Source organism: Hordeum vulgare, chromosome 4H, assembly GCF_904849725.1.
Source record: "Hordeum vulgare subsp. vulgare chromosome 4H, MorexV3_pseudomolecules_assembly, whole genome shotgun sequence".
NCBI lineage: Eukaryota > Viridiplantae > Streptophyta > Magnoliopsida > Poales > Poaceae > Hordeum > Hordeum vulgare.
The window spans coordinates 60863252-60875568 of record NC_058521.1 but is presented as its reverse complement, the minus strand read 5'-3'; positions in this window follow the sequence as shown (position 1 = coordinate 60875568).

Genomic DNA, 12317 nt, shown 5'->3' with positions numbered 1-12317 from the left:
ACGTAAAACATGCAACAACAAAATTAGAGGACGTCTAACTTGTTTTTGCAGGGTATGATTGTGATGTGATATGGCCAATGATGTGATGTGATATATTGGATGTATGAGATGATCATGTTGTAATAGAAATATCGACTTGCACGTCGATGGTACGGCAACCGGCAGGAGCCATAGGGTTGTCTTTATACTAACATATGTGCTTGCAGATGCGTTTACTATTTTGCTAGGATGTAGCTTTAGTAGTAATAGCATAAGTAGCACGACAACCCCGATGGCAACACGTTGATGGATGATCATGGTGTGGCGCCGGTGACAAGAAGATCGTGCCGGTGCTTTGGTGATGGAGATCAAGAAGCACGTGATGATGGCCATATCATGTCACTTATGAATTGCATGTGATGTTAATCCTTTTATGCACCTTATTTTGCTTAGAACGACGGTAGCATTATAAGGTGATCTCTCACTAAAATTTCAAGACGAAATTGTGTTCTCCCCGACTGTCCACCGTTGCTACAGTTCGTCGTTTCGAGACACCACGTGATGATCGGGTGTGATAGACTCAACGTTCACATACAACGGGTGCAAAACAGTTGCGCACGCGGAACACTCGGGTTAAGCTTGACGAGCCTAGCATGTGCAGACATGGCCTCGGAACACATGAGACCGAAAGGTCGAGCATGAATCGTATAGTTGATATGATTAGCATAGAGATGCTTACCACTGAAACTATTCTCGACTCACGTGATGATCGGACTTGAGATAGTGGATTTGGATCATGTACCACTCAAATGACTAGAGAGATGTACTTTTTGAGTGGGAATTCTTAAGTAATATGATTAATTGAACTAATTGTCATGAACATAGTCTAATGGTCTTTGCGAATTACGATGTAGCTTGCGCTATAACTCTACTATTTTATATGTTCCTAGAGAAAATTTAGTTGAAAGTTGATAGTAGCAAACTTTGCAGACTGAGTCTGTAAAACCGAGGATTGTCCTCGTTGCTACGCAGAAGGCTTATGTCCTTAATGCACCACTCAGTGTGCTGCACCTCGAGCGTCGTCTGTGGATGCTATGAACATCCGACATACACGTTACTGATGACTACACGATAGTTCAGTGCAAGATACTTGATGACTTAGAAGCAAGGCGCCGAAAACATTGTAAAACGTCACGGAACATAAGTGATGTTCCGAAGAGATGAAATTGTGATTTCATGCTTGTGCCCTTGTTAAGAGGTACGAGACCTCCAAACAAGATTCTTTGTCCACAAAGTAAAGGAGAAAAGCTCAATCGTTGAGCGTGTGCTCAGATTGTCTGAGTACGACAATCGCTTGAATCAAGTGGGAGTTAATCTTCCAGATGAGATAGTGATGGCTCTCCAAAGTCACTGCCACCAAGCTATGAGAGCTTCGTGATGAACTATAACATATCAAGGATAGATACTATGATCTTTTGAGTGATTCGCGATGTTTGACACTGCGAAAGTAGAAATCAAGAAGGAGCATCAATAGTTGATGGTTAGTAAAACCACTAAGTTTCAAGAAAGGCAAGGGCTAGAAGGGATACTTCGTGAAACGGCAAAACAGTTGTTGCACTAATGAAGAGACCCAAGATTAAACCCAAACCCGAGACTAAGTGCTTCTGTAATGAGGGGAACAATCACTGAGGCGGAGCAACTCAAGATACTTGGTAGATAAGAAGGCTGGCAAAAGTCGAAAGAAGTGTATTTGATATACATGATGTTGATGTGTACTTTACTAGTACTCCTAGTAGCACGAGGGTATTGGATACCGGTTCGGTTGCTAAGTGATTAGTGGCGCAAAATGAAAGCTACTGCGTAAACGGAGACTAGCTAAAGGCGAGGTGACAATACGTGTTGGAAGTGTTTCCAAGATTGATATGATCAAACGTCGCACGCTCCCTCTACCATCGGGATTGGTGTTAAACTTAAATAATTGTTATTTGGTGCTTGTGTTAAGCATGAACATGATTGGATCGTGTTTATTGCAATACGATTATTCATTCAAAGAGAATAATGGCTACTCTATTTGCTTGAATGATCACCTTCAATGGTTTATTAAATCTCGATTGTAGTGTTACACATTGGTGCCAAAAGATACGAGTTAATAATGATAGTACCACTTACTTGTGGCACTGCCGCTTGAGTCATGTTAGTATAAATTGCATGAAGAGGCTCCATGCTGATGGATCTTTGTACTCACCTGATTTCGAATCACTAGTGACATGCAAATCATACCACATGAGCAAGGCCTTGTTTTCATTGAGATGAAATAAGATAGTAACTTGTTGGAAGTGATACATTTTGATGTATGCAGTCCAATGGGTGCTGAGGCACGCAGTGGATATCATTATGTTCTTACTTCACTGACGATTTTAGTAGATACTAGAGTATTTACTTAATGAATCACAAGTCTGAAATATTGAAAAGTTCAATTCTGTTTCAGAGTGAAGTTCGTCGTAACAAGAGGATAAACTGTCTACGATATGATCATAGAAATGAATATCTGAGTTACGAGTTTTGGTACGCAGTTAAGACAATGTGGAAGTTGTTTCGCAGTTCATGCCACCTGGAACATCATAGTGTGATGATGTGTCTGAACATCATAGCCACGCACTATTTGGTATGATGCATACTATGATGTCTCTTATCGAATTACCACTATCGTTTATGGGTTATGCATTAGAGACAACCGCACTCACTTTAAATAGGGCACCATGTATTTCCGTTGAGATGACACAGTATAGACTGAGGTTTAGAGAAATCTAAACTATCGTTTCTTGAAAGTTTGGGGTTTCGACACTTATGTGAAAAAGTTTCAGTCTGATAAGCTCGAACCCAAAGCGGATAAATGCATCTTCATAGGATATCCAAAACAGTTGGGTACATCTCCTATCTCAGATTCGAAAGCAAAGTGTTTGTTTCTAGAAACGGATCCTTTCTCGAGGAAAGGTTTCTCTCGAAAGAATTGAGTGGGAGGGTAGTAGAACTTGATGAGGTTATTGAACCATCACTTCAACCAGTGTGTAGCAGGGCGCAGGAAGTTGTTCATGTGGCGCCTACACCAATTGAAGTGGAAGCTGATGATGGTGATCATCGAGCATCGGATCAAGTTACTACAAGTCTCGTAGGTTGACAAGGTCGCGTACTACTACAGAGTGGTACGGTAACCCTGTCTTGGAGGTCATGTTGTCGAGCAACAGTGAACCTACGAGTTATGGAGATAGCGATGGTGGGCCCGGATTCCGACAAATGGCTGGAAGCCATGAAATCCGAGAGAGGATCCATGTATGAAAACAAAGTGTAGACTTTGGAAGAACTACTTGATGGTCAGAGGACTATTGAGTAAAGATGGATCTTTAAAGGAAAACAGACGATGATGGTGATAAGTCACTATTAAGAAAAGCTCGACTTGTCGCAAAGATATTTTCGATAAGATCAAACAGTTGACTATGATGAGACTTTCTCACTCGTAGCGATGCTAAAAGTCTGTTAGAATTATGTTAGTTGTTGATGCATTATTTATGAAATATTGCACGTAGGATGTCAAAACATTGTTTTCTGGACGGTTTCCTTGAGCAAACATTGTATGCGATACAACCAGAAGGTTTTGTCGATCCTAAAGATACTAGCAAGTATGCAAGCTCCAGTGATCCTTCAATGGACTGGTGCAAGCATCTCGGAGTTGGAATATACACTTTGATGAGATGATCAAAGATTTTGGGTTTGTACAAGGTTTATGAGAAACTTGTATTTCCAAAGAAGTGAGTGGGAGCACTATAGAATTTCTGATAAGTATATGTGGTTGACATATTGTGGATCAGAAGTGATGTAGAATCTCTGTAAAGCATATAAGGTTGTTTGAAAGGAGTTTTCAAAGGAATACCTGGATTGCGCTACTTGAACGTTGAGCATCAAAGATCTATGGAGATAGATCAAAAGCGCTTAATGAAAGTTTCAATAAAATGCATGCCTTGACAAGTTTTTGAAGGAGTTCAAAATAGATCAGCGAAGAAAGAGTTCTTGGTTGCGTTGTGAGGTGTGAATTTGAGTAAGACTCAAAACCCGACCACGGCAGAATAAAGAGAATAGACGAAGGTCGTCTTCTATGCCTTAGCCATAGAATCTAAAGTATGCCATGCTGTGTACCGCACCTGATGTGTGCCTTGACTCAAAGTATGTTGAGTGGTACAGAGAGTGATCCATGATTGAATCACTAGCAACGGTCAAAATTTATCCTTAGTAACTAATGGACTAAGGAATTTTTTCTCGATTATGGAGGTGGTTAAAGAGTTCGTCGTAAAGGGTTACGTCGATGCAAGCTTTGACACTAATCCGAATAACTATGAGTAGTGAAACGGATTTGTATAGTAGAGTAGATATTTGGACCATTTCCGAATAGCACGTAGTAGCAGCATCTATAAGATGACATAAAGATTTGTAAAGAACGCACGGATCTGAAAGTTTCAGAACCATTGACTAAAACCTCTCTCACGAGCAAGACGTGACCAGACCCCAGAACTATATGGGTGTTGGATTCGTTGGAATCACATGGTGATGTGAACTAGATTATTGACTCTAGTGCAAGTGGGAGACTGTTGGAAATATGCCCTAGAGGCAATAATAAATTAGTTATTATTATATTTCTTAGTTCATGATAATCGTTTATTATCCATGCTATAATTGTATTGATTGGAAACACAATACTTGTGTGGATACATAGACAAAACACTGTCCCTAGTAAGCCTCTAGTTGACTAGCTTGTTGATCAAAGATGGTCAAGGTTTCCTGGCCATAGGCAAGTGTTGTCACTTGATAACGGGATCACATCATTAGGAGAATCATGTGATGGACTAGACCCAAACTAATAGACGTAGCATGTTGATCGTGTCATTTTGTTGCTACTGTTTTCTGCGTGTCAAGTATTTATTCCTATGACCATGAGATCATATAACTTACTAACACCGGAGGAATACTTTGTGTGTATCAAACGTCGCAACGTAACTGGGTGACTATAAAGATGCTCTACAGGTATCTCCGAAGGTGTTCGTTAAGTTAGTATGGATCGAGACTGGGATTTGTCACTCCGTGTGACGGAGAGGTATCTCGGGGCCCACTCGGTAATACAACATCACACACAAGCCTTGCAAGCAATGTAACTTAGTGTAAGTTGCGGGATCTTGTATTACGGAACGAGTAAAGAGACTTGCCGGTAAACGAGATTGAAATAGGTATGCGGATACTGACGATCGAATCTCGGGCAAGTAACATACCGAAGGACAAAGGGAATGACATACGGGATTATATGAATCCTTGGCACTGAGGTTCAAACGATAAGATCTTCGTAGAATATGTAGGATCCAATATGGGCATCCAGGTCCCGCTATTGGATATTGACCGAGGAGTCTCTCGGGTCATGTCTACATAGTTCTCGAACCCGCAGGGTCTGCACACTTAAGGTTCGACGTTGTTTTATGCGTATTTGAGTTATATGGTTGGTTACCGAATGTTGTTCGGAGTCCCGGATGAGATCCAGGACGTCACGAGGAGCTCCGGAATGGTCCGGAGGTAAAGATTGATATATAGGAAGTCCTGTTTTGGTCACCGGAAAAGTTTCGGGCTCATCGGTAGTGTACCGGGAGTGCCGGGAGGGGTGCCGGGGACCATCGGGAGGGGTGTCACGCTCCAAGGGGTCTCATGGGCTATGGGAAGAGATAAACCAGCCCCTAGTGGGCTGGAATAAGTTCCCACTAAGGCCCATAAGGTTTGAGAAGGAAAAAACACAAGGTGGAAAGAGTTTCCAAGTGGGAAGGTGGAATCCTACTCCAAGTAGGATTGGAGTAGGACTCCTCCACCTCCAATTTCGGCCAAACCTTGAGGGTTTGAGGCTGCCTCTTCCCTCCCCCTCCCTCCTATATATACTAAGGTATTAGGGCTGATTTGAGACAACTTTTGCCACGGCAGCCCGACCACATACCTCCATAGTTTTTCCTCTAGATCGCGTTTCTGCGGAGCTCGGGCGGAGCCCTGCTGAGACGAGATCATCACCAACCTCCGGAGCGCCGTCACGCTGCCGGAGAACTCTTCTACCTCTCCGTCTCTCTTGCTGGATCAAGAAGGCCGAGATCATCGTCGAGCTGTACGTGTGCTGAACGCGGAGGTGCCGTCCGTTCGGTACTAGATCGTGGGACTGATCGCGGGATTGTTCGCGGGGCGGATCGAGGGACGTGAGGACGTTCCACTACATCAACCGCGTTCTCTAACGCTTCTGCTGTACGATCTACAAGGGTACGTAGATCACTCATCCCCTCTCGTAGATGGACATCACCATGATAGGTCTTCGTGCGCGTAGGAAAATTTTTGTTTCCCATGCGACGTTCCCCAACAGGAACTTATTACAGCCCACTAGGGGCTGGTTTATCTCTTCCCATAGCCCATGAGACCCCTTGGGGCGTGACACCCCTCCCGATGGTCCCTGGCACCCCTCCCGGCACTCCCAGTACACTACCGATGAGCCCGAAACTTTTCCGGTAATGCACGAAAACCTTCCGGTAACCAAATAGGTCATCCTATATATCAATCTTCGTTTCCGGACCATTTCGGGAACCCTCGTGACGTCCGTGATCTCATTCGGGACTCCGAACAACATTCGGTAACCAACCATATAACTCAAATACGCATAAAACAACGTCGAACCTTAAGTGTGCAGACCCTGCGGGTTCGAGAACTATGCAGACATGACCCGAGAGACTCCTCGGTCAATATCCAATAGCGGGACCTGGATGCCCATATTGGATCCTACATATTCTACGAAGATCTTATCGTTTGAAGCTCAGTGCCAAGGATTCATATAATCCCGTATGTCATTCCCTTTGTCCTTCGGTATGTTACTTGCCTGAGATTGGATCGTCAGTATCCGCATACCTATTTCAATCTCGTTTACCGACAAGTCTCTTTACTCGTTCCGTAATACAAGATCCCGCAACTTACACTAAGTCACATTGCTTGCAAGGCTTGTGTGTGATGTTGTATTTCCGAGTGGGCCCCGAGATACCTCTCCGTCATACGGAGTGACAAATCCCAGTCTTGATCCATACTAACTCAACGAACACCTTCGGAGATACCCGTAGAGCATCTTTATAGTCACCCAGTTACATTGCGACGTTTGATATATACAAAGCATTCCTCCGGTGTCAGTGAGTTATATGATCTCATGGTCATAGGAACAAATACTTGACACGTAGAAAACAGTAGCAACAAAATGACACGATCAACATGCTACGTCTATTAGTTTGGGTCTAGTCCATCACATGATTCTCCTAAAGATGTGATCCCGTTATCAAGTAACAACACTTGCCTATGGCCAGGAAACCTTGACCATCTTTGATCAACGGGCTAGTCAACTAGAGGCTTACTAGGGACAGTGTTTTGTCTATGTATCCACACAAGTATTGTGTTTCCAATCAATACAATTATAGCATGGATAATAAACGATTATCATGAACAAAGAAATATAATAATAACTAATTATTATTGCCTCTAGGGCATATTTCCAACAGATTGTAACTTCAAGAGGGAGCGTTATGCATGATTGTGGGTTCATGCCCCCTGATGTCTAGCTTGAGTGACAAAACATGAGACTAGTGGATGTGTTGTTGCCACCAGGGGAGAAAACAACGGTGCTTGTGACCACACTTGCAAGGATTGTTTACCTTACGCAAAGTTCGTTAATGCAGTTGTCCGTTGCTTTGAGTTTACACTTTGGGTGGGGTTCGCAACTTAATACCAGCGATATGTTCTGGATAGATATCACAAGGTGGATGATTAGAGAGTAGATGCCGATGGATAAACGGTCTACTTGTCTTGGCGTACTGCCAATTACTTTTGAGCCTCTAACTTTCTAGTAGTATGATTAGCATTGCGGTGCGTTTATAATTCTGTCAATTGCCCAGCTGTAATTTGTTTACCCAACATAGTTTTTTATCGTCTTATGGGAGAGAGACATCACTAGTGAACATCATGTGACTCTGGTCCATATTACCACCATTGTTTATACCTCCACCATTTACTGCTTTTATTTACTCTTCCGTTGCAATCACTATCGCTATTCCCCCTTGTGTTTTGATCCTTTGCAAACTACAAGGCCGGAGAGATTGACAACCTCTCTGAACTCGTTGGGAGCAAAGTTATTTGTTGTGTGTGTAGGTCCACGACTTCTGCTAGTGCCAGAGCAGCGAACACCTACTTGTTGATCCTCGGAGACCTCCTGGTTCGATAAACCTTATAGTCCCCGTGTAAGGGAAATCTGCTGTTGACTACATCTCCACCTTCCACTTGGGGTAACCAACGAGGGGCGAGAAGTATACCCATCAACTCGTCATCAGTTGGTCATCTTGGGCGGTGGATTGGAGCGGCTAGACGGCGGACTGGAGGGGCACGCGGCGGATCTGACGCGCCGGCGGTGAGGTGTGGGGATTTTTTGTGACGGCGGAGGGATAGGGTTCGGACCTGTATCCAGCTGCCGAACCCACATATATTGTGGTCGCGGGGTCTCGTTTACGGGCCACCTAATGAGGACATCAATATCATTGTTGCACCCAAAGTCTCAGCTGTTATACATACTGGTCCGATTACTAGAGCTCGCGCACGCCAATTGAATTGCCAGGTACTTTCGTTTCTTGGAAATCCTTATAATGTTCATGGATGCTGCCTAAGTTAGATACTTTTGTTGTACTTATGAATGAAGGGCCTAGCATGGACAAGAAGGATATCCATTGGAGCGGGATCAAACATAGAGAAGAAGGTGCACGCGCAGGAAAGAACAATGGAGTTTTCACTCGTGATTTTCGTACTTTGAAGCCACGATAAGGAGAACATGAAGTCTTGGACAAAATATTCAAGACGTCACTTTATAGATTTCATCCATAGGCTATTATAGGTGTTGCTACGTCTATTAGTTTGGGTCTAGTCCATCACATGATTCTCCTAATGATGTGATACCGTTATCAAGTAACAACACTTGCCTATGGCCAGGAAACCTTGGCCATCTTTGATCAACGAGCTAGTCAACTAGAGGCTTACTAGGGACAGTGTTTTGTCTATGTATCCACACAAGTATTGTGTTTCCAATCAATACAATTATAGCATGGATAATAAACGATTATCATGAACAAATAAATATAATAATAACTAATTTATTATTGCCTCTAGGGCATATTTCCAACAGTCTCCCACTTGCACTGGAGTCAATAATCTAGTTCACATCACCATGTGATTTCAACGAATCCAACACCCATATAGTTCTGGGGTCTGATCACGCCTTGCTCGTGAGAGAGGTTTTAGTCAATGGTTCTGGAACTTTCAGATCCGTGCGTTCTTTACAAATCTTTATGTCATCTTATAGATGCTGCTACTACGTGCTATTTGGAAATGCTCCAAATATCTACTCTACTATACGAATCCGTTTCACTACTCATAGTTATTCGGATTAGTGTCAAAGCTTGCATCGACGCAACCCTTTACGACGAACTCTTTAACCACCTCCATAATCGAGAAAAAAATCCTTAGTCTATTTAGTTACTAAGGATAACTTTGACCGTTGATCAGTGATTCAATCCTGGATCACTCTGTGTACCTCTTAACAGACTTGCTGCAAGGCACACATCAGGTGGGGTACTCAGCATGGCATACTTTAGAGTCTACGGATAAGGCATAGAAGACGACCTTCGTCTATTCTCTTTATTCTGCCGTGGTCGGGTTTTGAGTCTTACTCAAATTGACACCTTACAACGCAACCAAGAACTCCTTCTTTGCTAATCTATTTTGAACTCCTTCAAAAACTTGTCAAGGCATGCATCTTGTTGAAACTTCCATTAAGTGCTTTTGATCTATCTCCATAGATCTTTGATGCTCAACGTTCAAGTAGTGCAATCCAGGTATTCCTTTGAAAACTCCTTTCAAACAACCTTGTATGCTTTACAGAAATTCTACATTACTTATGATCCACAATATGTCAACCACATATACTTATCAGAAATTCTATAGTGCTCCCACTCACTTCTTTGGAAATACAAGTTTCTCATAAACCTTGTACAAACCCAAAATCTTTGATCATCTCATCAAAGTGTATATTCCAACTCCGAGATGCTTGCACCAGTCCATTGAAGGATCGCTGGAGCTTGCATACTTGCTAGTATCCTTAGGATCGACAAAACCTCCTTGTTGTATCACATACAATGTTTGCTCAAGGAAACCGTCGAGGAAACAATGTTTTGACATCCTATGTGCAATATTTCATAAATAATGCAACAACTACTAACATAATTCTAACAGACTTTTAGCATCGCTACGAGTGAGAAAGTCTCATCATAGTCAACTGTTTGATCTTGTCGGAAACATCTTTGCGACAAGTCGAGCTTTTCTTAATAGTGACTTGTCACCATCATCGTCTGTCTTCCTTTTAAAGATCCATCTTTACTCAATAGTCTTATGACCATAAAGTAGTTCTTCCAAAGTCTACACTTTGTTTTCATACATGGACCCTCTCTCGGATTTCATGGCTTCCAGCCATTTGTCGGAATCCGGGCCCACCATTGCTTTCTCCATAACTCGTACGTTCACTGTTGCTCAACAATATGACCTCCAAGACAGGGTTACCGTACCACTCTGCAGTAGTACGCGACCTTGTCAACCTACGAGGCTTGTAGTAACTTGATCCGATGCTCGATGATCACCATCATCAGCTTTCACTTCAATTGATGTAGGTGCCACAGGAACAACTTCCTGCGCCCTGCTACACACTGGTTGAAGTGATGGTTCAATAACCTCATCAAATTCTACCACCCTCCCACTCAATTCTTTCGAGAGAAACATTTCCTCGAGAAAGGATCCGTTTCTAGAAACAAACACTTTGCTTTCGGATCTGAGATAGGAGATGTACCCAACTGTTTTGGATATCCTATGAAGATGCATTTATCCGCTTTGGGTTCGAGCTTATCAGACTGAAACTTTTTCATATAAGTGTCGAAGCCCCAAACTTTCAAGAAACGACAATTTAGATTTCTCTAAACCTCAGTCTATACTGTGTCATCTCAACGGAAATACGCGGTGCCCTATTTGAAGTGAATGCGGTTGTCTCTAATGCATAACCCATAAACGATAGTGGTAATTCGATAAGAGACATCATAGCATGCACCATACCAAATAGAGCATGGCTATGACGTTCAGGCACATCATCACACTATGATGTTCCAGGTGGCATGAACTGCGAAACAATTTCCACATTGTCTTAACTGCGTACCAAAGCTCGTAACTTAGATATTCATTTCTATGATCATATCGTAGACAGTTTATCCTCTTGTTACGACGAACTTCACTCCGAAACAGAATTGAACTTTTCAATATTTCAGACTTGTGATTCATTAAGTAAATACTCTTGTATCTACTCAAATCATCATTGAAGTAAGAACATAATGATATCCACTGCGTGCCTCAGCACCCATTGGACTGCATACATCAAAATGTATCACTTCCAACAAGTTACTATCTTGTTTCATCTCAATGAAAACAAGGCCTTGCTCATGTAGTATGATTTGCATGTCACTAGTGATTCAAAATCAAGTGAGTATAAAGATCCATCAGCATGGAGCCTCTTCATGCAATTTATACCAACATGACTCAAGCGGCAGTGCCACAAGTAAGTGGTACTATCATCATTACCTCGTATCTTTAGGCACCAATATCATGAACATGTGTAACACTACGATCAAGATTCAATAAACCATTGAAGGTGATTATTCAAGCAAATAGAGTAACCATTATTCTCTTTAAATGAATAATCGTATTGCAATAAACACGATCCAATCATGTTCATGCTTCATGCAAGCACCAAATAACAATTATTTAGGTTTAACACCAATCCCGATGGTAGAGGGAGCGTGCGACGTTTGATCATATCAACCTTGGAAACACTTCCAACACGTATCGTCACCTCGCCTTTAGCTAGTCTCCGTTTGTGTCGTAGCTTTCATGTCGTGTTACTAATCACTTAGCAACCGAACCGGTATCCAATACCCTCGTGCTACTAGGAGTACTAGTAAAGTACACATCAACATCATGTATATCAAATATACTTCTTTCGACTTTTGCCAGCCTTTTTATCTACCAAGTATCTAGAGTTGCTCCGCCTCAATGACCGTTCCCCTCACAACAGAAGCACTTAGTCCTGGGCTTGGGTTTAATCTGGGGTCTCTTCATTAGTGCAGCAACTGCTTTGTCGTTTCACGAAGTATCCCTTC